This window comes from Ostrinia nubilalis, chromosome 1, assembly GCF_963855985.1.
Source record: "Ostrinia nubilalis chromosome 1, ilOstNubi1.1, whole genome shotgun sequence".
In the NCBI taxonomy this organism is placed as follows: Eukaryota; Metazoa; Arthropoda; class Insecta; order Lepidoptera; family Crambidae; genus Ostrinia; species Ostrinia nubilalis.
Genome location: NC_087088.1, coordinates 6,485,854 through 6,513,420, shown reverse-complemented (window position 1 = coordinate 6,513,420; position 27,567 = coordinate 6,485,854). Strand labels below are relative to the sequence as shown.

The 27,567-nt window shown below is 39.0% G+C and overlaps 1 protein-coding gene across 1 annotated transcript in view; it reads right to left on the bottom strand.

Annotated features, from left to right (window-relative positions):
• The window catches only part of LOC135087917 (protein artichoke-like), an 80,334-nt gene extending 69,981 nt beyond the window's left edge, over positions 1-10,353 (bottom strand). The window contains exon 1 of the mRNA XM_063982775.1: positions 10,165-10,353. The gene's annotated coding sequence lies outside the window, so the exon portion shown is untranslated. The remainder of the gene's footprint in view (positions 1-10,164) is intronic.
• Between the last annotated feature and the right edge of the window lie 17,214 nt (positions 10,354-27,567).

The window sequence follows — 27,567 nt, the reverse complement described above, 5'->3', positions numbered from 1 at the left end:
AACATGCCATTCCAATTTGAAATGTATCGCTCAGAAATAAGGACTGTAGTTGAAATTCTTCGTGACAAAGTTAATAAGAGCTTTTCTCAATGCAACGAACTAGTTTACTAGTTTACTAGTTACAGCTTTATAATCATGTTTTGAATTGAAGTAGCGACATAACGCGTACACTAATGATAGTAAACGAATGTAGGTACATAGCAGACATTCGATGTTAAATATCTGTCGCAAATAAACGCCATCAATTAACATGGGAGTAGATAAAATGGATACAGCTTTAGCTTATCTTGTCTTTGAAGAATTGCCTACTAAGGAAGACTTAATTTCGATAGCTCTAATGCTACAATAAATCTTCAATCGATAGAAGTAATCGTAATCTGTCGTGTGGGCTGTACCAACTTAAGACTCAATTGGCTTAAGTGTTCTCTAAATAAGAAAGTCATAAATATTTTCCAAACAATATGGTTGAGACAACCCTGAAATTTCCTGAAATCAAACTGGCAAAAAGTACTCAAAATAATTAAACATTTACGTATACCCCGATTGGGAATTGAACCCAAAACCTTTGAGTCAAAAGAGCAATTCGCAAGAGTAATAATGGTTTTCTACAGAAACGTAAACTCATTGTGAAATCCAATAAAAGTTTGACGATGACTTTGAAATTACAACACCTAACGTAATGACTCACCATTATTATTTTATCATGAATTAAATTTATGAAAATTTTCAAATTTGTCTGCAAAGTTTCAAGGATTTCTGCCATTTATTTATAATATTCTGACCATGATTTTAAGTAATTCGTCGTTGCTATTATATCAAACTCAAGTCTCACGTACATTAATAACAAAACTTGTTTATGATTTTAAGCGAACTTAGTATATTTAAGTTCAAGTCCTTCAAAATTCGCGGAATATTAGAATATTCATTGCAGATAACAAGCTGGGTAGAATATTAATAATTTTCGTAAAATTAAGCGAAGTTAAATCACACATCTGACTTGGTCAAGATTATATCGCATTTATATTCATGAACGTCATTTTGAAAATTTGCCATTTTTAACGGACAACAGAAATCGAAGCTAAACACTACGTAGGTAGGTATTTTATAAAATTGTAATTAGGTACAATTTCGCATCGAAAATCAACATGGCAGAGAGATCTTGACGCCTGTACATATTTGTAGTGTTGCTAGTTTAATTTAAACAAGCATGAACCGGTGCATAAATCCGGACCGAAGTAGTTGGTATCTCCGAATATCCGGCGATCGGAAGGGGCGAATTCTACCCGGATATTGAATATTGATCGGACGCCCTTAACCCTGATGTATCGGCGGTCGTTACATCCAGGGACGATCAAGGGGTATTTGTTGATTATTCAATTGTGCCCAGTAAAAAACACAATACAGAGAAGAAACGGAATCGAGAAATCAATTGATTGATAGTCATTTGAGGGACGAAATCCAATTTCAGTCGAGTCGGTACCCTTTCGATTACTGGCCAAATTGAATTCTGTGTTATTGTGTTTCTAACCGTCACCTAATTAGAGATGTTTGGACATCGATTTGATATTGTAAAGAAAATGTTTTATATCTCTATTCTGATATTACAATCAATTAAGTATGAATCGACTTTACATATAATGGTTACAAGGCTGTCAAAGCTTATAATTGCTTGTTTAAATATTTACACGAATTATGTGCTTAATCACATGGTTCTTAATTCAAGCTCAAATCTATTCGTCAATAAGTAAATTGAGTGTAATTTAATGCCTTAACGTTTCCCCAATATAAAAGAGAGCTTCAAAAACGTGGATTAGAATAATTCAAATACGGCTCCACCCTTGACATAGCCGAGTTTTCCGACCGCAGTTACACGCTTTTACGCTGGCCTAAATGCAAACTATAAACTATTCAACTGTTCGCTGTAAGTATAACCTACAAAGCAGACTGGTCTAGGCAGTGCAAATAACTTATTCATATCGCTGTGTTCATGCTCCCATACGTGTGTTGCGTACTAATATCACTTTTGGAGCTGTATTTTTTACCCTTTGTGTCCCTAACATCGTACTTTTCAATAAATATTTCATAAGGCACAGTGACGTCAAATAGTTGGGACGTAAAATAAACTATCATGATATCTAACGTTAGTAACTGATACCTTGATTTAACTACGAGATGCACAGACGGACTGTCATAAAACTGTTTAATCTGTCAGTAAATAATAGCTTGAATTCAACATTCCGGGCTGTGGGCGGGCGGACAATTTATAATATTATGATGTAACAAATTTGAGTTTGAAAAGTTGAGCTGTTCAATATTCATAAAATTCACACGTGTTTAATATCGGGCTAAAGCCGTTATGTCATTTTGCTATTGTTGAGTTATTAACGCTTTATTACTACCTAACTACGTGGATTGAGTTATACGTTATTTATTGAAACTATGTGCATGTTAAATGAGTTTTAAATGTTGTAAACATGACACTATATGGACGACGAAAATTGACTTTGCATCTAATGAAACCTTCCTATGATTGCAAAGCAAAAAAATGCGATCACTGCTTTCGATATATAACTTACTTAAAACATTACTGAAGTCTTTTCGCTCATTATACCTAGGTAGGTACCTAGCTTTATTTAAACAGTAGAAAATAGATTGCATTCTTCCGTTTAACTACGTTAATGCAAAATACTTAGAGCTGAATGCGATTGTAATACCTTTAATCTGCAATAAATACAAATAAACTATCGCATTCCGCTAAACCGCCACTAGGAGCGTGTACAAATATTTCAAGTGTAAATTACCTTTTTGTCAGGGTTGCCAAACTAGCAAGATTAATTTTACTAGAGTTTTCTCAACGTTGTAGGTGAATACTCGATATAAGGCGATAATAATAGAGATACAGAGGTATTTAAAGACAGAGATATAGAGTTACATACATTTAAGGCTCTCGGTAAAAGTTTTCTAAATGAAATAAATACACATATATTTTCTCAAGCTTCATCATCTCAGTAATATAAACGTCTACTGCTGAACACCTTTCTACCTCTAAGCTGCATATATGTCACCGTAAGATTACAAACATCGTTCGATTACAATCTATCTCGTGAGATTGTAAACTGTCGAAAAATTGTGAACCGTAACATATGATTGCAATTTAACGCATTATTTTTCGCTATATTGTAATCTATCGAAGTGAAACTGTAAAATTACAATCTGTCCCGCGTCAAATTGTCAACTGTCCGATAGCTCTTCCTGATTGGTCGGTCTTATTGTAAGAGCGACCAATCACGACCAGCCGTTCTTTGTCCCCACAGAGTTAGAAATAAAATAGAGGTGTTAGTTATATAAAATAAATACACTTCAAAAATTCTTCAAGTATTTATTTATTATTTAGTAGGTAACAATTATTTTGTCTTTAAACATAAAATAACATTGGAAATATTAAAAAAACACATATAAAAATATTTTTTCCTGTAACAAAAAATAAAATTAAACACAAAAACGGTTATTTTGTCCTCAAACACGAACTGAAATTATAAAAAAAACTTATAAAAAATCGATAATTTTGTCCTCTAACACAAATTAAAATTCAAAAGTTATAAGAAAACGATCACTCTCAATAATAAAATATAAAGTTACAAAATTGAGTCTTAGAAAAAACATTTTAATGTATTAATACGTTTTTAAAAAATCACTTATTGTTGCACGTCAAAGAGCTGTGGCACCTACGCCGGTTCACAATTTGACCGCTTCCCATCGATAGATTACAATATAGCGAAAAATAATGCGTTAAATTGCAATCATATGTTACGGTTCACAATTTTTCGACAGTTTACAATCTCACGAGATAGATTGTAATCAAACGATGTTTGTAATCTTACGGTGACATATATAAGTTTACTAGATATTACTCGTAACTCTAATATTGCGAGATTTGTTGCTATCTAAGTTAAGACTCCATATTAAATTCTGTTAGGTTAACCTCAGGCTATTAATAGAGGTGTTTTAAACCTCTTTGCGGTTGTTCCAGTGGGCAGCCCTACCCAACCACGCGGCGCCCGAAGTAAAATGTTTATGAATGTAAGGAGAAACTTTAGAGCCGGCAACTATTAACGCCTTTTCGTGAGACGGGGATTACACAAGAACTGCGTTAGGTGCACCGTGATTCTACAATTTGGAGTTGGAACTGTGAATTGGAGAAATCTTATGGTTTAACTATCAAAATACTGATTAATTTATTATTTGTTATATAAAAATGGTCCCGTTGGAAAACACGGGTAGCTTTCCGTCACTACTATGGTCAAGCCACATAAATATTGACTATGGGCCCTTACCCACGGCACGACAGCATCGCTACTAACGCCCGTTTTATTCGCATTGGAAACGCACTACAGTACCTCTAGTACGAAAAACTTTCGAGTTCGTTTCGTTGCGTATTCAAAGTGTCATCGAAAAATTTTGTATGAAAAATTAAACAGCGCCCCCTATATTATAGCCGCCCTAGGGGGCGCTGTTTAATTTTTCATACAAAATTTTTCGATGACACTTTGAATACGCAACGAAACGAACTCGAAAGTTTTTCCTACTAGAGGTACAGAAGTGACGCTAATGCGCTACTAACGCACTAAAGCAGCGCGATTGCGTCGCTACAAAAAGTCGCCGTCGCCGTTAGGGTACGTAGAGTTAGAAGCTCTTCATATGATCTGATAACTTTTTCACAGTGCGAGCCATACGGTCTCGTCTTGTCAACATTTTCCAAGAAAATGTTTTTTGGTGGAATTGTATTATCAATTGCGTCATTCCCATTTCGTTTGTTTTACTTTCAGTCAAAATGGAATTGGCTAAATTAATAATCAACTGCCGAAATCTTATCCTGTCATATTCAGAACAAACCAATCACGGCAGAAGATTCGGGAAAACATCGCAACCGTTATATACCCAAAGGCATAATCCCGTCTATATTTAATAACAAACTTGCCTTCGGAAACTGCTTCGCAAAATGTGTACTTTTTATGGCACACTGAACCCAATCACCCATAATAAGGATGTCAGTCAATAAGCCAATACATATTTGAAATCAATTTCCACAGAAGCGCGCTTGAAAAAATAATAACCTTTTGTTGCGACTTATCCGGGACGTTGCAAGCTTTTTAAGGTATCTTTTTAACTCCAATCCTCCCATAATACGATGGTTAATTTTTGTTGTTACAAAGGCGAAGGCATCAAAACAGACCCTAATCTATTACACCAACAAACATTTCAAAGCTTCACCTTGAAATTGAACAATAACATCGAGCGTAATTAGTATTCTGTATTTTGTATTTTGACTGACTCAATTCGAAGATGGCTTCTCATACAGCGATAGCTCCGGGCGATTATTTCTTTGCCAGAGCCATTCAAAGAGCAATAATCCGAAACAAAAACGGGGTACTGACAGAGTTCCAATTAATCGTAATAATTGGAATCGATGGTTGCTTATGTCGGAAAAAACTGCGGTATTTGTTTCAACCGCACCTGTACCCGGCGGGCCAGTGGCTATATCTTAAAGATAACAGCCAGTCCAATTTGGTATTGCACACTTCGGTCGATAAGCTATCGATGATCACATAACTACATAATTCTACCATTTAAGTCCTGTCTGTCTCTACATAATACACTCGACATCAAATAAATCGCACCTCCCGCGACAAGCATTTTCAAACGTATGCTTCCCCACTTCCCACCAATATTGGCACCATTTAGAAGCCTAGTTCTAACCTTCATTTCATTAAAGGAAAGGTTTTTACCCCAAAAATGTGTCTTTAGAAGGATCCAGAGTCACTTCTTCAAAAAATAGGTAGTTACGCTAGAGCCAACTTTTATGGCTATAAAACTGTTAAGTTGGGATTAATCGCTATCCATCTGTTAAAGAGGACACGTGAAATCATTATTTGGTTTTATAACCATAAAAATTGGTCTAATTGATCCCATAGGTGGGCCCAAAGTGAGGTATTTTTTCAAGTCACATTTATGGTATATTTTAATCATTTATTAAGAAATTAAATGTGTTTTTCTTTAAGAATATTTATTGGGCTTTCAAATAACACCAATATTGTTGGGGCACCATGATTGTGTCAGAAGAAAATCGTTAAAGTTCGCGTCGCGGAAGGTGCGGTTTATTTGATGTTGAGTATAGTTTCAGTAACTGCTGTAAGGATAACTAGGAAGAATTGTTAGCATAAACTACGTGCTTAATTAGCTGACAAGAATTTTTGTGCTTCACAAATTGAAATAACACTACAATGACTTTCCGAAAAAATAAATTGAATTGACTTTTCAAACATTTACAATTCAATGTTTGAAAAGTCAATTGGAGAAAAAACTTCTCATCCTAATTTACTGTAAGAGTTTTTTTAAAAAAGCTCGCGCATAATGCGTGCGTCAAAAGCTTTGTTTTATTTCAAGTGACCTGGCTGTTCTAGTCCAAGCTATAGCGGACCCGCGAGCGGACCAGACGCTCCACTTCTAGTTCAATGACGCCGCAATACATTTATCTCAACACAAATAAGTCTGTCCGTCTGTTCGAATGATACACTACCCAATGAGAAAGGAATCGATGAAGCCAACTCGGATGATAAATAAATAACCGTCTTGTAGCGTATTCTTTTTGGAATTCTCTTTTTGAATATTCAAATGAACGGCCTCCTTCGTCATCCAATTTGCTTTTCTTGACGTATTAGGTAGTTTTATTTTTACGTAAGTAATGACGTATGGAAGTCGATATTCGTTGTTTGGCTATTTCGTTAATGTAAGTACTCTGACATTTTCACGTAAGAGTTTACGTAGTAATAGACCTATTATTAATTGTTAAAACAATAATTTTTATTTTCTAGGAACTTTCTTCATACTTTTTCATATAATATTTATGAGCATTCCCAATACACATACACGACCAATATAATTAAACTTCGGTCCCAAACCAAAAACAAATCGATGTCATAATCTAATCGATTCTTTTTCAATCTCAATAACACGATTTGAGATTTCAAATCTCATTTCACATTAGAATTTCCCACCGCCACACAATAAATTTTGTCGTCTATTAACCTATTAACATATCATTACACGACTCTACTCTTAACATAGCTGGTTTTATAGCTCTGTATTTGTTCAACATTTTAATTGAGTTCGGAATGTATTCGAATAAACGAGAGCAAAAATACAAATTACTGCCTTAATTATGACCTAAATGATTTGAGTAAACGTGCGAGGGATTTTAATAATTACGGCGTGTATTTTAATAGTTACTGCGGAATTTGATTGAGTAAATCGAAAAGTGAGTAGATTAATATTTTACTGACACTTGCTTTATAAAAAAGACAAGCAACAAAAACACGACACTATAAAAATAATAGCCGCTGCCAGCGACTGCGTACGCGTGGTAACTTCCAACCACCGTTTTACCCCCTTAGGGGTGAAGTTTCGAAAAATCTGTCTTAGCGGATGTCTACACCCTATATTTGCTAAATTCCAAGTGTGTAGGTGATATAGTTACTGAGATTTAGTGAGTTGTATTTCGCTTTTATTTATAAAGATTTAAAAATATGACAGCATTTTCATTTCCATCCGTACAAAATCCTATGTTTACAAATGTTTACGCACAAGCCAATCAAGCCCATAAATATGGATGAAACCATTTTAGGCCTTCTTATCAACGTGCCCTAAATTCTGGTCGTAAACATCAAAACGTATCACATATCTCAATTTTATTAAACATTGACGTACGTTCGGACTCGACGGGGAGGTCCGCTAAGATCAATTTTCTTTTACAATCCAATGATCGCCTTCAAAGAGATCGACCGACACCTAATTGGTGTAATAGTAGACGAATGCCTTCACTGGCCGGTCATAGAGACTACTCGAATTTGTATTAAACGTACACGAAAGATAAAACGTGTTAAGTTTAAGAGTAAAGATAAAGACGATCAGTGTTTAAAGTTAATGGTAAAAGGATATCGTAAATAAAAATAAAATTATCGTCGAGTTTACCATCATCAATTGTAAATTTAAAGAACTTCGTTTCAAATTTGTAATGTGCTTCATTTACTTGACTCACAGCTTTGATTACGAAGCTTGTTAAAAAGCTAGAAAGCTTGCTTTCAAAATCAAAAGCGGCAAATATTTCCCGTTTCTAGGTAGCGACTCAATTAGGTACGTATATCAGAAGTTCAGTATTAATTTACCAGTAAAGTCAACGTCGGAGTTAGTTTTCCAATTAAAAATTTAGCCAGTAGGAAACTGAAGTGTGGCGCGGTATATTTTTTCGATAAGTTTGCTAACATTTTTTTCTTAAATGAACCATGCGGTGCGTGCCTCGGGCTTTGCGCAGAGTGGTCGGATTATTTTTCAACTTTTATATGCGTATATTTTATTACATAAATAAAGCTAAAATATTACATAGACGTATAATTTCAGAGTGCATCTTTTAGCCTCATAAAGTTCTGTAATAAAATTCGTGGTTGGCTTTTTGTTCATTCGAGTAAAAATTCATTCTTTCATCGTAATTCGACTCATTGTTAAAGCTTACCAGACTATAAAGTATCAAAAATTGTTCGTCTGAATATATCAAAAGTATCAACAACACCGTACTGATTACCAGGAATATTAAATTAAGTACGCATCGGTAGCAAGTAATACGGCGCTAACATCTAACGATTTTTTGCTTGAAAAACTTTGCTGAAAGGTGCCTGCCAGCAATTTGGAAACAAGACTTTGGTAAAGTACTTTTAGCGTATTAGCTGGCTCGGACCGATAGTCCATTCATGGCTATCACATATTTACTTTATACCGAGCTTTTTGAAACGGCGCGGTAACTTTGGCTTAAGTAACGTTTCCGCTGAAATTATTTTGAAAACATGGCCGGTTTTCAAGGATGTAAAGGCACTTAATTAATTAACTTAATTTGATATGGATATCAAACTTAATGTGTGTTAAACATTAAGAGAGCTTTTTAAAAATGAGATGAAGCAACTTTAAAGCTCTACGTAACTTTATAGAATGTTGTTTTTTATGAATCTATAGCAAAATGTCGTGGGCTGTGTACCTGATTTTAATTTTTGCAAGAGATGATTACCGCCTGATTAGACCCAAATTGATAAATAAATTGTGATAGGTAGTTAAACATTCATAATATTATGATCAAAACGTTTTGACATCTTTTTCAAAAATGTTAGCTTTGAAATTCTTGCTCTACAATATTAATTTTCGTAGAGCTGCATTTCTGTTGCCAATATAAATATTCGGACTCGGCGGGTCTAAGAGAAATATGTATATGGCATTCTAGTGAATTCAAGTTCCAGGTATTTCTATGTGAATTTTGTGCTGTATTCATTTTTATGAAACGATGGACTGAGGATTTTAAAAATTTTACCCTTTGCTAAAAGTGGAGCATTATTTTAAATCAGTTTAAACTTAGTAAAATGCTATTAAATAATTGTTCCGATCAAAGAAATAAGAAGAATGTGTAAAATTATGTTTGCTCATTGTTCATGTTAAACTATGCGAATGAAGATTTCATATGAAGACTTCATTTCTATAAAGAATTAGTAAGTAGGTAGGTAGGTACTATCAGTAATTGTCTTGATAAATATGTGCACTATAAAATATAATAATTTACTTATATCATTTTTGCAATACCACGTCTTGTTTTAGACAAAAGAAAAACAGAAAAGATTAATATAAACAGAAATAAAAACAACTTGGAATGAACTTGTCAAACGTAAGCTCAAACTAATATTAATACTTAACACACAAAGAAACAATTAAAACGAATACTCGTAATTTAACATTTAGAACCACTTACCTAACTAATTTATTCAACACTATAACTGTTACTACTGCCATCAAAGCTCTAATTTATGGAGGCAAAAGCTGTCGTGTCTGTTTACGAAGTCTACAAAAATTGTCGTCAAATAATGAAGAAAGCGATAACGCAAACATTTACAAAGTTTATCACCAGTCAATAACTAAAACGATACAGTTATTACAAATTCATTCGTGTATAAACCCTCAACGAGCTTTATCATCATGTTCCGTTACTTTATCAAACAAACTAATAAACCCCTGACCTTTTCCTTCAATTATCAAGTTCCATAAATAAATAATCAAGTAATTATAACCACGTACCTTAAATCCTCGAATGGGGAAACAATTGGGAATAGTCCAAACAAACGTAATTCAAAAGTCACTAACGTCCGCAAGCACTCCAGATCCAGTGGACACAACACTTAATCTTGTTTCGTATTTTAATCGGAAGACGATCGCGTGAGTTCGTCTGCAGAGGACCGGGAGACGTGCGTCTCGCTCGGGAGCTAACCACGGACTGGCTTTCAACCGGCGGCAACATTTCTAAATATACACCCCGCGGTTTCCGCGCACCCTATGGGCGCAACGCGTGTACCATGCAATTTTCTATAAATTTTCGCATAAGCCCTGAAGCCGCGCTGTCAAAAGCTATTTTCTGAGGCTCACATTCAAAACGGTATGGGACCCGTAATTGAATTACCTGCGGGTTTTTTAACTCATAAATTAGAGAATTAACGGATGAACGGATTTGTCTCAATAATTTTAATTAGATTAACTTAATACCCTATTTACATTATTGGCTTAAGCGGTTTACATTTGTAGCATTATAATGCATTTCACAAAGCTGAGCTTTGGAGCTCATAATGTTGTGAGCTTTTAAAAAGGTGTGACACAATTTCGAAGCTTTTTGTTGATATTTGTACAAAAACATTCATGAACTTTTCTCATACTTTTTCCTTCCTTCTAAACTATACAGATACTATAATTTATGAAAAACGATCTAAGATGTAATAATGATGTAATTTTTGTTGAGGAAGCATCAAATTGTTTTATTTATGCTTTGCCGGTAGCTTAATGACTATTAAATTAGGTATATTAAAATACGCCCTCTTAATGGCTTCATCAAAAAGCACATGAGAATATTAATAATTTTGAATTTAAGTTTATGGGACGTTGGGAGTAATGTTTTAATTTTAAAGTGTTAGGAAGTAGCAAAAGAGCAATAGGAATCAAATTGTCTTTATTGGGATATTTCATCTTAAAGCTTTAACAAAACCAGTTTTTTTTTATTACCTACTTTGATGTTCACAATATTTTTTTTATTTGCTTTCTAGCTGGCAGTACAGGGGTTGTATGAGAATGAATTAATAATAATTAACGGGAATGTATATGTTACGGTCAAAGTGATAAATGTGAAAATTATGAATAATCGCCGGTTATTATTCGGTAAATGTGATTAATATGAGGTAATTTATGTGTGTATAAAACTAAATAGGCGGCTTAGGGGTGGCCCAAGGGCCACCCCCGCCGCACCTTAACCTATTTTTCACTTTAAATCAAAACATTATGTTATAGGCATCATGGAAGAGTACCTAATATTATTGAAAAAACATTCCAAACTCATTATGCCAAATTATATTAATATAACATATCAAAACGTTCAAAAGTTTGACTGTACACGAGCACGTACACAAGATGTTGTTCTCTTTTATGAAATTTGTTAATACTAAGGTCGAATTATCAAATAATCACTGTTAAATGTGATTGATTTATCACTTTTACCGCGACTGTCGGTAATTATTCATAATAACCGGTTATTATTAATAATTTTCAATTTATCACATTAACCGTAACATATACAAATGCATTTACTATGCTAAAATCGAACCCTCAACTTCGGGCTAGATTCATTTAATTGTCCTGCGATGATATTTGCTCTTGCATATACGGGCAAAACCTGTCGTTCTCATTGTCCACGCTAGTGCTACCAATTGTTACTTTAGCTTGGTAATCCAGTACGATAAATATTGATACTGATTCTAAGAATATTGTCCTTAATTTAACAATTGAACAATAGCAATATAATATCGATTCTGATTCACGTTTCTTTCAAACTAACTTAAAACTAACTAGAAAACTTTACGAACTCCATGCAACCTAAATGATTCTGCCTAGACAGTGGATACTTATTGGAAAAATCGTAAAGTAGAACGAACTTATTATTCATGCCGTAAGAATAATATCTTTAAGAACTTTAAGCAATCATTCGTAGCAATTTGCAAACCTTAGCATTCTCGAACAAAGGACGAATTGCATGATACTATCAGAAAGTTAAATTGGAATAAAACTAGCTACGAGTAAAGCGCGTGTAGAACGGCAACCCCATACAGGGAATGGCAAAATCTTTTGGCAGAAGAATACGTTATAAATCAAAAGTAATAAAGAAAATGCTGCTTGAAAGTAAACAAGAATCGTACGAGTAATTGCGATGGCAATTTTTGTGTAGAAGTTATTTTCGTAACCAACCATTTACTCATTTAGTATTTGCTGTCTAAATTGGTCATTGGAATCTTTATCAGTAATTTTATTGATTAAGTGAAATATGTATTTTCATTGGGCTGCTCAAATGTCGATGTTATGTATGAAACTTTTTACTCTGGGTTGTAAGGATCACATGCATTATACCTAGGTACAATAGAGCACACTTATGCATTCTTATTATTTTGTCGTACACTAAAGCTCTACTGAGTAGGAAAAAATAATAAGAATGCATTTAGTGAAACGTAAAATCATAAAAAGTAGGTATATAGTCCGTTTATTTTAAACCTAAAATGTACATTTTTTTTATTAGTATAACCATCGGATAAAATAGCAACACCTAACAAAAAACATTCGGTAGTTTGACTTACTGGATTGCACATTGAAAACGTACGTCTACCTGAGCAAATATGCTTACACTTGGACGACAAAGGTAGCGTTCGAGGGCTCGAATAGTTATCATAATTTCGAAGTTTGGGTTACGATGATGGGTATAATTATTTGAATAATTTGTAATAAAAACTACACCTGCAACCAAATAATCTGTTCTATCGTAACTGGTAGTATATTATAGCGGTATATATGGCATGTATTTAAATGATCTTTTTAAATTAGCAAAAACGGCATATAAAAAAATCTAAATGGTCATCTATTTTAATGATTGATCCTCTTTCTTTGAGACATAAAATAAATGAAATCGATCGATATTTTAACCTCTTTTGAACTACGCAAAAAAAATTTGAGATGTAAAAATTATATCTGATCGTTACTTGTTGGTCCTCAAATATAAAAGAAATGAGCACCAAATATTCAATATTGTGATACTTTTTTAAATAATTCGATTTGTATACATTATTTTTTGTCTATATCAAATAATCTTCAAAATAATTATGTTATGGTACTTATTTTTATTAAGTTGTAGTCAAAGGATGGAAACTATTTAAAGGCACTTGATGTTCAAAGATTTTTTTTATTAAAAAAGCATACTTAACACGTTCACACTGCGTTATCGGGTCGAATTGACCTTAGGTGCTGGATGCGTTGGTGCGGGATGGATATATTCGGTCTTTTCAGTAGTACGAAATATAAATATTGTTTTGACAGATGACTTTATGGTCACTGATCACGGTCGAGATCGGTATACTAAGAGAAAATCAACCTTGCGATTTGAAAAAAATAAAGAGGTAAAAATTATGATGTCGGGTTCAGGGATGTCAGAAGTAAGAAATTATTTTACATAGCGCCTCTAGTCCCAAAATAAGCAAAGCTTGTAATTTAAACACACATGGCAATGTACCATTCTGCTTGCTTATTGGCCGCTAAGCCCTTGGCCAACTCAGTAACCAATGACGGACGATTGTCACTCAACCACAAAGTACCGCGTAAATTAAAAGATATTTTTTAATTAAAAATATTAACCAATAATATTTTTAGTTAGATCAAATATATTTTAAAGTTAAGTTATACATAGATCGAAATGTATTTATTAGGTGATCAATATTAAAAGGCAAACTTGATATAAAAATCATCAAATTAACAAAATTAAAGATCAATAACTAAAAAAGAGGATCAAATATTATTTTTGATTACCAAATATTAAAAGAGTATGTTAAACATAAATATTATGTTACCTTAAATGAAGATCATTCATAATTTATCCGTAGATCAACTAATATAGACCCAATAATTAATATAAAGATAAAATATAATAAAAAACATCATTTATTTTTAAAAGTGCACATACAAAAAAGATCAATTAGTTTTTAGAGGATCAAATAATATTGTCCCATTAATTATCGTGATTCAAGCAAAAGAAAAATGAGTAAAAAAATGTTACCCTGAAGTGGTGGTAAGGCGGACGGAAGAGTATAGGAGCCACTCGAAGCGTAGAGAATTATCTCTACTTTTGAAGAATTTTTAGAATTATTTGTATTAACAAAGATTTTATTAGGTGTTCATTTTGAACTAGAGATTCCTCTACATTTTCTTCGAAACCATAAACACTTTTTGCAAAACACTCTCACAAACAAGTCAAAGATAAAAACCGGGCCAATGCTATTGTGTGTCCCGTGTATCAGCGTATATCAGCGTTTATACACAGAAAGAGAGATACACAACGTTTACGGGCGTTATATACAGCGGTGCAGACGCATCCTGGCGCGCGCACTCGTAACTTTATTAGCTACGTTTTTCTTTCGCCGCCTTTGGCTATATGAGAAGAAGAAACAGTGACCTCTAGAAAATCGGCCTCGTTGGCACGCGCACCGACGATCGCCAAACGGCTAGAGTACCTTCTGCACTCGCCACTCTGCCCGGTGAAGCTGGAAAAGCTCCTCAAGCAACCAGCGCGCGTCCCTTAAAAAAAAACCTCTATAAAAGTTGAAAGTCGATTTTAACTTCAAGAATATCTAACAGTATCTTCATTCAAATTGTAGTAGATACTTTTTTGCTTTCTACATTTTCCATCATCATCATCATTTCAGCCATAGGACGTCCACTGCTGAACATGGACCTCCCCCAATGAGTTCCACAAAGGCCGGTTAGTAGCGGCCTGTATCCAGCGCCTTCCTGCTTTGTGATGTCCATCTGAGGTCTACCAGGTGCATCTTTTAGAGGTCGCTGCGCTTTCCGGTACGTGGCCTCCACTCCACATTCTCCATATTGATGCTGCAAATGTAATAATAAACAACTTTCAAGTTTTTTTAGGTATTTCAGGTTTTCTTGAGTTAGATGAATGAAAAGAACTTGGGTGCTTCTTACAATTATTCTTGAAGAACAAGAAGAAATAAAGTCATTCCTAGGTTAAGCTATTGCCCTCAGTTACTATTATCTTTGTCCCTTATTTACCTACTAAAGGAAATATATGTTCGTTATAATATGTACCTATCCAATAGCCTACAAAAAGCTACTCAGCAGGACGTCCGTCAAATGGACAGGTGATAGTTATTCCCCTCCCTAAAGGCGCTATGAAATTTGGCAGGAGCCCAGTTTTTAGTTCCGCACTATTCACTATGAGCACACTTTATCCATCTCCTTTGTATGAGCGTGCAGAGTAATGGTTATGGGAATATATTTTCTAGTACTTTTCCGGTAGACGCCTAGTACTAATTACTCATAAGCATTAACAGTGAATTATTATAATTGCATGATTAAGTACTTATTGACAACCAAGGGCCGGAAGACGTAATATTCCCGCCCGTATTCACAAACGTTACTATGAGGTCTCACAATGCGCGTGAACGCACAGGGTGACAATCCAATCACAGAGCTCTGTTCAACACTGTGCGTTCGATTTGCTGCTTCACTTAAGCAAGTATCGTTTGTGAATACGGGCGTTAGGCTGAGTTGCACCATCTTACTTTAAAAACGTCAAACGTCAAAAATCTGCCAAACGCCATACAAAAAGCACCGGATTCCGTGGAGGGTAGTTGAACGGGAAGCATGGTCGATCTGTTTTAATGGTTTCAATTTATTATTTAATGGACTTTAGTGTACAAATTTGGTGTTCTAAAGTGCAGTGAAGTGATAAATTATAAAAAACATTGAAATACTTCGAATTTGAGCGCGCATCGAGTGTCGAGTGGGTTGTAGTATGAACAACCCGCTTTGGACCCGGTGGCGTCTCGAAACCTGCTTACGGGCATACTTAACTCCACGGAATCCATGAAAAATCAATAGAACTGAAACACCCACACCCACGTTCTATTGATAACTATGTCAATATTTTTCACTCGACATTGGCAGAAATAAACCTCCCAGAGAGGTTTGGTTGCCACAAATAAAAAAAAAAATCAAAAAGCACCGGTTATCGTTATAGTTACGGTTAAAATTAAGTGGTGCAGCTCAGCCTTATTAGTAACTAGCTTTTGCCCGCGGCTTCACCCGCGTAAAATTTAGTTTGTCACAGATCGTCATAAATTATAGCCTATATGTTATTCTGGGTTACAAATAATAATACTGTAAAGTTTCATCAAAATCCGTTCAGTAGTTTTTGCGTGAAAGATTAACAAACATCCAGACATCCAAACTTTCGCATTTATAATATTAGTATAGGATCTGTGGTATAGGTAGATAGAACAATCTGTTGGAGGTCGCGGAAAACACCTGGATGCGGGCAGCGCAGAACCGGTCGCTATAGAAATCCTTGGGGCGACCTTTGTCCAGCTGTAGATATCTTTTGGTTGAAATTTTGAAACTTTATACCTATGATACTTGTTAAGTAATTTTCTACATATTCTAAAGTTACGAGACTAAAAAAACTTAATTAATACTCCAAAATATTAATAAGTAAGGTCTGCCCAATGTCAAGGTTTTCTTGACCTTTCCCCGAGTTGATTAGCTGGGCAAGTTTCGTAGAAAAATGTAAGTCTCCGAACAATATTGACGCTGAATATACGGACGCAGAATGTCAGTTTGTAAATTATGTTCTAATACTGCCTACGCTAAATAAGAAAGGGTTAAAAGAAACAAACTTTACATCACGATGAAAGAAAAAATATAAGACTACCTAAATGTCGAAGCATAATTATGTAATAGTTTTAATAGTTAAGAAAGTCTATAAAAATGTATTGTTTGCTTTAATACTAATGCTATGGAGAAACATCATTTCATATCATAAAGCTTAAGTTAGCAGTTTGGAGGGATAATTAAGCCTACTCAGTGCTTATCCTAAATGATTCCTTCATTAATCAGAGAAAATAAAGATATCGTTATCTAATTATTATACCTAATCCACGTAACGATGATTAGGCAGAATATAAGTACCTACATTACCACTATTCTTACATAATATAAGTACTTCTACATTTATTTGTTTTGTGTTATTGGGACGAAACGTGCTGGAAATATGGGGACGTGTAGAATACATGATGTAAAGAATTGCGTAAATATATCTTACGAATATTCTGTTAATAATAAGTAATTATCTAGAAAGCAATTTGACATCACCATAACAATGGCATTTCCAGCAGTACCATTCAAGTACATAATATTCTCAATTGGAAACGTGTTGTTCCTTCCCAACCCATCTTGCCAACATGGGAGGCCAAATCCTCCATTATGCCTCTAGTAAATAAGAGAGGGTCAATCTCCTGCAGTGGAGACTAAATGACCTGACATATGATAATTATATTCTATTTTAGTAGTAAAAATCGTATAACTCGTTCAATGAGAAATATAAAATAATTAGCACAAATATGTATTTGTGAATTTAGTAGTATCCAAAGTCTTGGTTATCTTGTCTGAAGTTCGTAGCTGATCTCAAGAAACAACGAATACCAGCAACGCCCCCTAGCATTATCCTCGTAATACTCAGTCCCTAGCTTCTAGTTGCAAAGATCTCTACTTAACGCTACTTTCGTTAGAGGGCACCACTGTTCTATTACTTTTATTAGAAACTGTAATGTTAATATTACATGAAGATATTGCATTCCTAAATTACATTTTTTTTATATGCTAGACAAGGCAGGTATTTGACCGCAATCGAACCTGGTGTTAAGTGAGATGCAGTCTAGGCTGGTACATATCTGCATTGTAATAATGCAATTTGACCCAATATAGCAGAAGTAGAGTGCTACTAAACTGAAAATACGATAACCACTACCGTGATAAATTGCCTTTAATTGTTCTTTTCTGTCCATAAATCTTGTGTTTTTTATTATCATTTATTGAAAAGGTAATTTCGTTAATGGGTGCGAACTTCAGCCATACAATCTATCATTAGTTCATTACTCAGGTCGTTTAATATGAAATAATGTGTGTAGAGCAAGCTTTGGTAACAGTTAAGTGTATTTTATTTTATTTAACTGTAATATTTCTGTAACTGTAGTATGCAGAACTGGGGCAGCAAGGTTCTGGAGTGAAGGAAAGCGCAGCGTAGGACGTCCGCCCACAAGATGGACCGATGACCCCATAAAGGTAGCAAGAAGGCGCTGGATGCAGGCCGCTGCCAGCCGGTCATCATGTAAGTCTTCATCTTCATGAATTGTAATTTCAGTTTAACTCAATCATCTATTTTATATAAGGTGTTATTTTTTGTACTGATCATACTTTACCAACGCATCTAATAAAATCATACAAATACAACCCAAGTGTTTTTAAAAAAAAATTCAGGCTAGTTTTTGTTTTTACTTTTCCTAACAAAAAAAAGATATTATTTTTACAACCATCCTGTCTTCACTCACTGCTTCTCTCTCTTTCTTTACTCATTTCATTCATACGAGTACGAACAATGGCCGCGCGCATTCATTCAACGTTCACACACATAAAGGTTAGATTACACTAAACCTACGTTACCAAAAATTATCACTCGTGAGTATGTACGATGTTACGTCATGTTAATAGGTACTACGCGCTGGGAGAAACAAAATCTAGCTACATAAGTAGGTAAATAAGTGTATTTTCATTAGTGTAATAGCGGGGGACTTTTCCAACGAACCGAGGCGAATCATCCGCGTTAAACTAGAAATTTAAAAAAGGATAGAAATTGGAATTCAATATCTACGGTTTCGTAATGCCTACGCAATTTATTTAGAGACGTAATAAAAAATTGATAGGTACATACCTATTACTACTTCGCTTCGCTTCAGTGGAAATGCACCCTAATATTGAATATGAATAGGTGTTGTAAATAAAACTCACTGATCAATTTTCCTGGTTTTAATTCCTAAATTATGATTTGCCATCACACTTTAGATTCATTGATTTTACTTATTCACACATTTACCTATTTTGAATGTTGTTATTTAAAGTTCCTAGGTTATTATTACACTAATCACAATACATTTTGAACGTCAAGCCTTTGTTGAATGTTCACGTAAACACTGTCTTGCACTGTCTAATCTAGCCACGATCGAATTGAGGTAATGCTTTCGGGCTGCACACTTGCTTGCTGTTCACTAGACACCACGTCGGATGTTGTATTCACAATTCGCGCACTAACTTTTTTACGGAAAAAGTCCCTTTCGCGTAAACAAGCACTCATCTGTCCAAATCACACTGTAGGTATGTACCTAGGTAGACTTCCGCAATAACCATCGATAGAACTAGGTCGCGGTCGTGGCCCTTTGGCAACAACTCCTTGATAAGGCATTCCGTATTTTTACGCAAAAGCCGCCGTCTGCGGCGCTCGCATCTGGGTACCGCCAGCACTGTGCCGGTGATTGAAATTGAAATCCAGAACTTCGTCCTCGAAGCGCACGGAATCTCGTCAAGTCAGGATACGGCTGCGCTCCCTGAAGCGCTGCGCGGCTCCAAACAAGCAATGAAGGTTTTCGACTCGTCAATGTTTCTCGTCGGCCAGTTAGTGTGCCCGAAACATAATTTCACCTGCGTTTTGTTATTGATCAAGCGCGGCATTGTAATAAATCACACATACACTGCAATACGTTTGGGCGCATTGGACGGACTGGGACGATTATTTATGTTGTTGCGCTCCCGCATGCCGATCGGCGGCTCGGCGCGGGCTGTGGGCGCGGAGCGACTGGCAGCGAGCGATATCAATATGGCTTATGGCCGACTCACGCGGCGCGGCACGTGGCAGGTCGTTGCCCTCGGCCGGCTACTACGATAGTGCGTACAAACGAATACTCACCGCGCTCAAAGGATGATTTATTTTTTATTTTTTTCGAAACATTCTTTGTCGTTTTACTCGAAAACTAGCCTGAATTTTTTTTTAAAAACACTTGGGTTGTATTTGTATGATTTTATTAGATGCGTTGGTAAAGTATGATCAGTACAAAAAATAACACCTTATATATGTATTTATTTATTATATATGTCGGAGAACGGTCACAAGGGGCAGGACATTATGTTTCACCAGGAAGTTAAATAAAACGATGTATAGTTTTTACACTATAGATTGTTGTATTTCGGTAAGAATACAATAATAATATTCGAGCAGTCTCACACACAGGACCGAGACAACAATACCGAGCGGCGGGTAAGGTTAGAATGCCACGACTTTTTTTTTTTTTTTTTTTTTTTTTTGAAGGGACGCGCGCTGGTAGCTTGAGGAGCTTTTCCAGCTTCACCGGGCAGAGTGGCGAGTACAGAAGGTACTCTAGCCGTTTGGCGATCGTCGGTGCGCGTGCCGACGAGGCCGAGTGTGGGGTTCGCGAAGCGAAGCCCAGGCTCGTCCGCGTCGGTCGCAGACCGACGTTCGCGATCGGGCCGTATCGAGCGCATAAGGCGCCCGATCAGTGGCGAACCCAACTAGAGGGTTGCCCACCGCGGTGTTGGACCAAAGTCCAGCCTACGGCGGGCTCACTCTAGTGGGCCCGATCGAGGGGGACTACGGACGCGGCCTGAGGGCGCCATGGTAGGCTCGGACCTCGGCTCAGGCCGTGTCCGGGGGACGGATTGGGGAGAACCGGCCCGGTACATGTCTGTACCGTCCGAAATGGAAGGCAGGGCCTCGTACTCGCCGGCGAGTACGGTGTAACGAGCTACTGTGTTGTGGAGTAGTTGGCGTGCTTAAGGCAGTGATGTCTGTGTTCAGAAATTCGGTAATAGGATCGTCCGGGTCGTCTAGGACATGCCTAGGTCGTCGGTATTGGGCAGCGACATCTTTCTGGGGTGTATACGTGGCGGCGCTAACGATAAGAGGGTTTTTGTGGTTGATCGCTTTATCAAAGTAGCGGCGAGAGGCTTCTTTCATAAAGTGATCGATCGATGGGATCTCGAAATCTCTATGGAGATTCGTATTACGCACGAACCACGGGGCATCCGCGGCTCGGCGTAAGAATTTGTTTTGGAGGGTCTGGAATTTCTTAAGGTCTGTGCAGGAAGTGTGAGCAAACACCGGACTGGCGTAAGTCAACACTGGACGGATGCAGGTTTTGTAAATTGTCAACTTATTTCTAAGTGACAATTTACTTTTCCTTCCAACTAGGTGGTAGAGTCGGTGGATGTAGTGGTTCGCACGGCTCAAGACGCGTCTGAGGTGCGGAGCGAACGATAATCTCTGGTCGAGAGTGACACCTAAGTATTTGGCCTCACTTTTCCAAGGAATAGTTTGGTCAAATAAGGTGAGATGGGTGGGGACATTAGGACGAGTGCGAACCGGAGGACGTTTCGCAGACAAAGCCCTAGAAAAGTACACTGCTGCACTTTTTTCGGGATTTACCTCGATACGCCACTTCCTGAACCATTCGCCTAATTGTGTGACTGCGCGTTGGAGCGCCAAGATGACGTAGTTCCGATTACGTCCGGACTTGTAGAGTGCGGTGTCGTCCGCAAAGAGGGCTAAATCCGTATTCGGATATTTAGGGATGTCATTGACGTACAATGAAAAGAGGATGGGCGAGAGCACGGAGCCCTGGGGGACTCCGGCTCTTATGGGGCGGGGGGAGGAGAGGGAGCCATCTACTCGGTAACGAAAGGTGCGATTCGATAAAAAGTCCCGTAAGATGTGCACGAGACTGTCCGGCACACCGAGTTCGTAAAGCTTGTAAATCAAGCCATTGTGCCAGACTTTATCGAATGCCTTCGCTACGTCGAAGAATAACACTCCTGTCCCTACGGGTGGCTTAGCAGTGAGGCCGCTAAGTATATGCTCCGTTAAGCGGTGCACCTGTTGTACGCAGGAATGTGAGGCGCGGAAGCCAAACTGTTCGTTTATTAAGAGATTATTAGAAAAAACAATCTCTTAATCGAGAAACAATTATACGTTCGTATAACTTACCCATGGTCTTTAAGAGACTGATGGGTCTGTAGCTTGTGGGGTCAGCCAGTTTCTTACCGGGCTTTGGGATGCCAATGACTTCTGCCTCTTTCCACGCGTCGGGAAAGATGCAGTGAGACATGGCCGCGTTGAAAATAGCAACTAAGAGGTATACTAGGGGGGCGGGCAGGGCGCGTAAGACTCTATTAGAGATACGATCCGGGCCGGGGGCTTTGTTGGGACGGAAACCTTTGATTATCGTTCGCACCTCGTCGACGTTGGTCGGGTCTAGGGTTGTGGTCGGAGGGAGGGCGGCTCTACGTTCGACTTCGCTGTCCACCATGCGGAGGTGGGCAGAGTCTACTGGGAGGGTACTGGGGGAGCACTGTGCTTCTAGACTGTCGGCTAGACATTCGGCTTTGGCGTCGTCGTCAAACGCAAGCGTTTGATCGGGACGTAAAAGCGGTGGTGTGGACGCTACGGTGTCAGACTTAAAGGCTCTCGTCAACTTCCAATAGGCTTGGTGAGATGGCGAGATTTCTTTAAGTAGATCATCCCACTGATTGTTACGGAGTTCCGCGATACGAGCCTTGACAGCGCGCTGTAAGGAACGTAGGCGGACTCTGTTTTCCTCGGTTGGATAAGCGTCATAATCGCGAGTGGCTGCGTTCTTTGCCCTCAATAGTTCTCGCGCGTCGTCCGGCAACCTGAGACGGTGGTTAGCCATCGCAGGCACTTGCCTAGACGAGTCGCCGATGGCGACCGAGATGTGACTAGTGAGCGCATCGATCGCGTGAATAGTTTCGTGAGGCGAAACTATATCGTCGGGGATTGAGGACAGTTGTGGGCTCTGACAGTTCCCAAGTTTTACCTTGAGTTTGTCCCAGTCCACAATTGTCTTCATAGTGGGTGTAGACTCAGGAGAGCCTAGTTGTAGTACGACCGGGCGATGGTCAGAAGTGAGCGCGTGCATGGTTTCTATAGAGTGTAGGCGGAGGCCTATATTCTTTAGAATTGCCATGTCCAGAATGTCGGGCCGATGCTCGACATTGTAAGGATAGTGAGTGGGCGTCATAGGGACTAAGATGTCAAAGATGAGTTCCTCAGAGAGTTCGCTTAACATGTTGCCATTGGCAGTGGATGTTACGCAACCCCAATGAGTGTGTTTGCTATTAAAGTCGCCGCCAAGAATGACTGCACTATTCATAGCAAAGAGGGCCTGAAAGTCGCTCCTTAAGGGAGTCTTGTTCGGGGAGAGGTAAACCGAGCCGATGAGGATGGGCTCGTGTCCGGTCATGGCTAGCCGACAGAGTGAGACTTCTAGGTTAGAGAGAGAAGGGGGATCGACTAAAGCACAGTGCAGAGAACGCTTATAATAAATAAGCGTGCCGCCGCCACGTGTGGGCCTATCGTGTCTAATGATATTGTAGTTCGCTATCCTAGGATTGCGAATAGAGGGTGTTAGGAGGGTATCTTGAACCAGAAAGATGTCGACCTGGTGGTCGGTAAGGAACTGAGTAACCTCGTCCTTCTGCTGTCTAAGACCGTTAGCGTTGAAAAATGCTAAGGTGATTGACCGGGGTTTGATCCTAGCGGTGGGATTAGCCATTACGGAGCGTGGAAAGAGGAGATAGCGTAGCAAAAGTCTACGTGTTCGGCGAGGATAGACAACCTATCCATGATGTTGCCTTCGCCATTAGTCGCGCGCAGTTTTGCGGCGATCACAAACATCTCGCCGACATTAATTTGGCCAAAGAAGTCTCTGACCAACTTAATGTCAGCCGCAGGTGAATGTGAAGGCTGGGGCTTGGCCTGAGGGGCCGGGACTTTGTGGGCTGGTGCCTTAGGGGCAGGGGGACTTGGGTTAGGCGCCTGTTGGGTAGGTGCCTTTGGCGTAGCCTTAGGGGCTGGATGGGGTTGAGGAGCCTGCTGGAGCGCGGGTGGGGCCACAGCTGTTTGGGTGGGTGTGGGAGTAAGGCTGGCAGCCTGGGTGTAGGCCAGAGGCCTAGCCCAAGCATTGGGCCTGTTGGGGCGGAGGCTAGGAGCCTCACTTGCTACCGCAAAGTTGCGAGTAGCATTGATCTGCCTGGGGGCAGAGGGGATGGGGGCACGCGGCTGAGTGCGTGGAGCCCGGGGACAACCGCGATAATTCGCAGGATGACCCTGGCTACCACACAGTATGCAGCTCGGTGGTTCGGTGGCTGTGGCCTTGTCACGGACACAGTCGGCTGTGCCGTGATCGCCTAGGCACTTGACGCACCTAGGACGGGCGTGACAATTACGGGCAGCGTGCCCGTAATGTTGACAGCGGTGGCACTGGCCGGGAGCGCCGCGCTTTCGGGGTGGCTCAACTTTGAGCCCGGAGATGAAGCAAACCGTTTTCAAATTGAAAATCGATTTCGCTTCGTTGGAATAGTCCAAGACTACTTGGACAAGGTCAAATGGTTCACGTGTACGAGTCCTGTACAGACGGTGAACCTGTTTGACGGGAAAGTTTTGTGCCTTGAGGTCGGCCAAGATGGAGGCGGAGTCTAGCTCCTTGGGAAGGCCACGGATAACAACCCGCAGCTCCCTTTCCTCCTCGCGAGGGAAGGTATGATAACCGATACGGTTTTCATCAAGGAATCGAGTTAGGGCTCGGTGCTCGTCCGAGGTGGACAAGGACACCTTAATGCCTACATTGCACGACTTAGCGTGCGAGAAATTGATGTGGCGCTCCTTGAGCGCGCCGGAAATTTTGTTCCAGGACGCCTTGTCCTGGACAAAGACTGGGGGGACTCTGGCAGTCCGGCCGGTGCTCGACTGCGAGCCGGAGGGCTGGGAAGATTGCGAGGGCTGGGATAGGCCCGAGTTGGCCTTCAGCGCCTTCGCAGGGGGGGAAGGAGGGGGAGAGGCCGCGGATTTGCGGGTCCTCTTCGGACGACTGACGGTGGTGAAACCACCGTCATCGGCGTCTGAGACAGAGTCACATTCCATGTCCCTACTGGGGGCATGGGATTGGTGATCTATCACAATAGAGTGCTCGTTCGTGAGCGGGATTGGTAGCGGGGCCGAGTTAGGATCGCACATGGCGTCCTCGGGACATGACGGGGAAGCAGGCTCCTCATAGACGGAGCTTGCGAGGGATTTTGCCCGTATGTGGGCTTTAAACCCGGAGAGAACCTCCGGGTGAGTGGCCCGGAGGAACTTTAATAGTTCCTCCGTGTCCATGGCATGGAGGGTGTATTCGCGACGCGTGAATCTACGCCGGTTCGCAAGTCGCAACCACCGAGAAGAGCCGGCAAGAAACTCGGTGGTTATAGCGGTGTGTAAGTCCCGCACAGTCGGTGTAAACCGAGCGGGGTGTGTCGGAAAAGTGTGCCCTAACCAATGTAACTACGCCGCAACGTAGCAACGCCGCGACGTAGGGTGAGTACCTACTCCTAGCAGTCCTTCAGGAGGGCCCCGGTCGCAAAAACAACCAGGGATACGCTCCTTCAGGGATGGAAAATAGGGAGGGGTAGGGGGGGTCACGCCCGGCAGTGAAAAGACTGTGAAACCGAGTGTCTCAAGGGCGAGGAGGAACGCCTCACCCTCTCAAACGTGCCTTCCAGGAGGCCAAGGTTCACAGCCTAATATACCGGCGGCGGCAGGAAATTTCAGCGCCTTGAAAAAGGCACTGTCGGTCGCTCCCAATCGAACCGAACCGCCTTTAGAAAGGCGTTTAACTACGCTTGTTCGTTATCACCGTTAGGTATCCCAAGCGCAGCCGCGGGCAAGCCACGTAATTGTGACAAAACACCACAGAAACAAGACTCGCAGAGCGAGGGCGATAAGCTCGACGAACTCGGAGCGCAGCGCATGCGAGCGGGCGGGCGAGGCGGAGCGCACGTCCGTACCGTGCGAGCGATGCGAAGCGAATGAATGCCACGACTACGGTCGTGCTCGTTCTTTTATACAGCCATCCCCACCCAAACCGGCTAGCAGGTAGCGCCCGACCTGTCTCGGTACGGTCAATACAACTCCTTTTACTTACTGCAAACTATTTTATAACATAACTAGACATTTACAATAAATCAAATTATAATTTATTACATTTAAAATTAATGTTGTTATTATTATTTGGTTTTATTTTTATTAAAATGATTACTAAGTAATTACATGACAATCAATATTCTACGACATATATTTTATATATTATCTATGTATGTAGCATATTTGTTTTTGTTTTTCTTTCCTGCACTAGAAGTACCGCCAAACAATTTTTTTTCTGCTCAACCCAAAGGTAAACTGGTCGAGAATGCTTTAGTGCATTAAGTTCGCCTTATGCACAAATTTATTTTGGCATAAAAGTTTAAATAAATAAGTCAAGGGGGAGGCCTATCTTCAGCAGTGGACTTCCTGTTGCTGAAATGATGATGATTATAAACTGTAATATTTACTCAATCTCTTATTACAATACCCCTTACACTTACATTATGTATAATAAGATGTTTTTCTTACTTCTCCTACTAATGATTCTCGTAAAATGAGAGCATATCAATCTATTACAAAATCCTTTCCGATTACATAAGATGCCGCGGCGTTAAAGTTGAACTGCTGTCTTCTGTACCTTAATAAATAAGTTACTCACAAATTAGAATCCCACACGAAAGTGTTAAACATTTATTAGCATCCTATTATTGAGTCAAAGTAAGACTGTGCATTTGTACAGTCAATGACAAACTTGGCTTCTGTAACGAACGCGAAACAAAACAAATGAGTTTCGCAGCCAATTAGAAGAAGAGTCATAATTGCTTAAGTTTTTTTTTCTCACGAATGAACATTTGGAAGCAGGTATACCTAAGAATATAAAATGTAAGAGAGAGATCGGTCATAGGAACGAACTACATTACAGATAAATATGTTAGAATTTCCTAGGTAATGTAAAAAATGTGGACCAAAACCATCATCATCATCAAGTCATTTAGACAAGGTTGCACCATCTCACTTTAACATTGACAAACATTAAAAATCTGTCAAGATCCATAGAAAAAACACGGTCATCGTTATAGTTATGGTCAAAGTTAGGTGGTGAAACTCAGCCTTAGTCTCCACAGCTGTCTAATTTACCTGAGGCCTAATCTAATTAGCCTAGAATATTCATTTTTGGGGTAATAGAAGTCATCAGTAAATGTATAAGCTGTCACGTCTACAGAATAATAAAAACTATATTTATTTATTGCTATAATGTTGCATCGCTCGTTGTCGTTTCATTACGCATGATAGCACACGTGCCATTCCAATGAGCACTCCATCAGATAAGTTTTATAGGATTATTGTGCGATTGAATTCCTATTTCAAGTATACAAATAACATACGCTACACTCACTCGACTATAAGTCTTGATTTATCTGCAAACAGGTTTTTGAAAAGCGCTTTTGCACGTCCCAGTATTCCTTAAACCGTACCATTATTTCGGGACAATTCGATTCCTGAATTATGTCTCATTAGTGTAGAGTACTTTTGTTATGACATAAAACAGTATAGCCTTGAGATAACTCAAT